At 31.1% G+C, this 4,384-nt stretch overlaps 1 long non-coding RNA gene across 1 annotated transcript; it reads left to right on the plus strand.

Moving 5' to 3' along the window:
* The first annotated feature begins 1,728 nt into the window (after positions 1-1,728).
* Positions 1,729-2,139, plus strand: LOC135713512 (uncharacterized). Its single transcript, XR_010518740.1, has 3 exons — positions 1,729-1,818; positions 1,894-2,005; positions 2,075-2,139. It is a non-coding gene; the product is annotated as an uncharacterized LOC135713512 (long non-coding RNA).
* Positions 2,140-4,384: the final 2,245 nt, after the last annotated feature.

The raw sequence follows: 4,384 nt of genomic DNA on the forward strand, positions 1-4,384 counted from the left end.
TTCGCCTTGCGAAACCACGTAAAGTGGAACTACTACTTATCCCTTTAGATAAAACTGGACTAACTGCAAATTCCAAAGATTATATAATACAATTCAACAAACTTCAATTCAATAAACCATTTATCTTTCGACAATCCGAAAACTACTGTATACTAAGCATATTCATAAATATCATCATACCCGTTCGCTTTTTTGCTCTTCTCGATGATTCTACTGGTGGTGGTTCATTTTGGCTGTCTAACACTGCTCTACCAGAACCGTTATTGGGCATCTCTTCGCTTTTTTTTTTTAACTCTTTATTTGTTCCAAATTCAAAATAAATTACATTTCATTTTTAACCTAGGTGCTCCAGTTACTGCAGTAACGTATTGTTATGATTTATATCTAAGTGTTTTTACATTGTTCATGTCTTGGCAATTAAGTATTTTAAACAGGTTTTTAACCTGCATGTCAGTATAACAATTGATATCTTAAAACTAAAAACTAAAACTAAATCTTATCTAAGTATAAAGGGAATTAATCGTTGCAATTGAGGATTGCAACGATTTTTGCCTGAAATTATTCATTATTTTGTTGGACATTTGTTCTAAAGTCTCAACATTCGAAATTTTATGTACCTCAGTAGTACTGTACCAGGGAGGCAACTTCAAAATCATTTTCAAAACTTTGTTCTGAATCCTTTGAAGTGCTTTTTTCCTGGTAGTGCACACGCTAAGATCAGATTACTCAAATATAGGTTTACTTTACCCAAATCAGACGTAAACTGCACGAACTCAGATATAGGTAAATTTTTTAACACAAATATGGGTAAATTTAAATCAAATTTGCATAAAAATAAATCATTTATGGTTCACAAGAACCCATAATTGGGTTAAAAAAATTTACCCATATGTGAGTTTGTGCAATTTACGGCCAATCTCGGTAATCTCTTTGTACCGTCTAGGTAAACTGATCTTAGCGTACAACAACAAGACCACATAGACGAGTGCACGGATGGATTTGAGTTCACTCACTCGACAAAAAGTGACACAACAGCGGGGCCCTGTTTACTAAAAATGAACACATGAATAATACTCACGTAACATTTGAAACCGGCCTATCAACTTTCGTACACAAAACTTGTTAAGCCTTTTTCGCGCGAACCGAATACGACCACGCAAACTAACATCACCATCGGGTAGGGGAAATTCCCCTCTTTCCGACAGTGCTCTTGGTTTGCGTGGACGTACTTCGGTTCTCGTGGAAAGGACCTAGCAAATTATTTACAAAAAATTGATATGCCCTTTTCAAATGTTACGTGAACATTATTCATGTGTTCATTTTTAGTAAACAGGGCCCCGCTGTTGTGTCACTTCCCACACGAATTGCCGGCGAAAAAGTGACGTCATTTGACATTGAGCGACTTGAAGACTGATCGTTCGCCCTTTGTCCGGGATGCGGACGAAGGGCGACTCGCCCCGCTAGAGTAATTTCATCCGCCGGGCTACCAAATGGCGCTCCGGGATGCGGACGAAGGGCGACTCGCCCGCTAGAGTAATTTCATCCGCCGGGCTACCAAATGGCGCTCCGAGATGCGGACGAAGGGCTACTCGCCCCGCTAGAGTAATTTCATGCGCCGGGCTACCAAATGGCGGATGAAACTTAGCCATTTTTTTGCGATTTTTTTTGCGTCGGCTGACTAAGCGGTCAGCCATGTTTTCATTTCGTTCGTTTCAGGTGCTGGTTTTTTTTTATCCGGGTCGCAAAATTGGCCTCAGATGGCCATCTTCCGGATTGGTCCGATGGTCCGACGATACATCTTGCCAGTTCATACTCAAGGTAAGTAAAATGCTTTAAATTAACAAAACAATCAAAACAATGTTGTTAATTTTTGTACCTCATTTTTTTTTTCAGCCGGCGGATTATCTGGTCCGCAAAATTGGCCTCCGATGGTCATCTTTGGGGTCGAATAGTCTTCCGACGGGACCACCGAAGGGAAGAGCAATCTTTCTACTTCATACTCAAGGTAAGTAAATTGCTTTTAAATGAAATAAAAACCAAAACAATGTTAATTTTTGTAAATATTTTTTTTCAGCCGGCTGCTTGCTCCGATTATCCGGGCTGCAAAATTGGTCTCCGATGGCCATCTTTGGGATCAAAATGGTCTTCCGACAGGACCAACGAAAGGAAGAGACATCTTTCTGCTTCATACTCAAGGTAAGTAAATTGCTTTTTAAATGAAATAAAAACCAAAACAATGATAATTTTTGTAAATAATTTTTTTCAGCCGGCTGCTTGCTCCGATTATCCGGGCTGCGAAATTGGTCTCCAGTGACCATCTACGGGATTGAATGGTCTTCCGACGGGACCAACGAAGGGAACAGACATCTTTCCAGTTCATACTCAAGGTAAGTAAATTGCTTTTAAATAAAAAAATTAAAGTCCTCTCCAGTGGATCAATTTTGAAGTAATTAGTTCCCAAAATTGAGCCGCTGGAGGAATCCGCTGATGCAACGCATGCCGATGCCGGATCCCGATGTCTATGTTTAAGGTAAAGTAAGGTTTTATTAAAAATAAGTAAAAGTTAAAGTTATTTTTAAGTTAAATTAAATTAAGTATGCAAAAACTAAATTTAAGTTAAAGTTAAGTAAAAGTTCGGCTTGAGTTGAAATTTAGTTAAAGTTTAGTTAAAGTTAAAGTTCATTTAAGTTATGTTAACGTTATGTTAAAGTTATGAAAAAGTTATCTTAAAGATAAGTTAAATTTAAAGTTAAGTAAGAGTAAAAGTTAAGTTAGAGTAAAAGTTAAGTTTAAGTTATGTTTGTTCAAGTAAAGTTAAGTTAAAGTTATGTTCAAAGTAAAGTTATGTGAAAGCGAAGGTAAAATTAAGTTAAAGTTAGGTTAAAATTAAGTTAGAGTTATGTTTATGGTTAAGGTAAATTAAGGTTCAGTTAATGTTAGGTTAAAGTTATGTTAAATTTAAGTTAAAATTACGTTAAGGTTATGTTAAAGTTTAGTTAAAGTTATGTTAGAGTTAAAGTTAAGTTAAAGTTATGTTAAATTTAAGTTAAAATTTAAAGTTAAGTTAAAGTTAAGTAAATGTTAGGTTAAAGTTATGCTAAAATTAAGTTACAATTATATTAATTTTATGTTGAAGTTTAGTTAAAGTTAAGTTAAGTTAAAGTTAAGTTAAAGTTAAGTTAAAGTTATGTTAAAGGTAAGTTAAAGTAATTTTCAAGTTAAAGTTATGTTAAACTTAAGTTAAAGTTATGTTATATGTAAGTTAAAGTTTTCTTAAAGTTAAAGTAATGTCAAAAAATAAATTAAATTTTTGTTAAATTTGGTTACATTTAAGTTAAAGTTTTGCTAAAATTATGTTCAAGTAAGGTTACAGTTAAGTTTTAGTTATTTTAAAGTTAAAGGTTTAAGTTATTTTTAAGTTAAAGTTAAGTTTAGGTCATTTTAAAGTTAAAGTTAAGTTTAAGTTATTTTAAAGTTTAAGTTAAGTTACAGTTATGTTGAAGGTAAGTTAAAGTTAAGTTAAAGTTAAGTTAAAGTTATGTTAAAGGTAAGTTAAAGTAATTTTCAAGTTAAAGTTATGTTAAACTTAAGTTAAAGTTGTGTTATTGGTAAGTTAAAGCTATCCTAAAGTTAAAGTTATGCTAAAAATAACTTAAATTTATGTTAAATTTGGTAAAATTTATGTTAAAGTTTTGCTTAAGTTAGGTTCAAGTAAAGTTAAAGTTAACTTAAAGTTATTTTAAAGTTAAAGTTAAGTTTAAGTTATTTTAAATTTAAAGTTAAGTTCAAGTTATTTTAAAGTTAAAGGTAAGTTTAATTAATGTTAAAGGTAAGTTAAAGTTATGTTAAAGTTGTGTTAAAGTTAAGTTAAAGTAATTTTATAGTTAAAGTTATGTTAAACTTAAGTTAAAGTTATGGTATAGGTAAGTTAAAGTTAAGCTAAAAATAAATTAAATTTATGTTATATTTGGTTAAGTTTAAGTTAAAGTTTTGCTAATATTATGTTAAAGTTTAAGTTAACTGAAAGTTAAGTTTAAGTTAACGTTAAGTTCAATTTAATTTAAAGTTAAAGTTAAGTTTAAGTTATTTTAAAGTTAAATTTGTGTTAAAGTTAAGTTTAAGTTATTTTAAAGTTAAAGTTATGTTAAACTTAAGTTAAAGTTCTGGTATAGGTAATTTAAAGTTAAGTTAAAGTTAAATTAACGTTAATTTAAAGTTATGTTAGAGTTTAGTTAATGTTATATTATGTTATGTTAAAGTATAAATTAACTTAAAGTTAAGTTTAAGTTAAAGTTAAAGTTAAAATCATTTTAAAATTAAAGTTATATTCAAGGTACAGTTATGGGATCGCTTAGTTAAAATTAAGTTAAAGTTATGTCAAAAT

This window comes from Ochlerotatus camptorhynchus, unplaced genomic scaffold (genome assembly GCF_037179485.1).
Source record: "Ochlerotatus camptorhynchus isolate MF236.1 unplaced genomic scaffold, CSIRO-AGI_Acam_v1.1 ptg000560l, whole genome shotgun sequence".
In the NCBI taxonomy this organism is placed as follows: Eukaryota; Metazoa; Arthropoda; class Insecta; order Diptera; family Culicidae; genus Ochlerotatus; species Ochlerotatus camptorhynchus.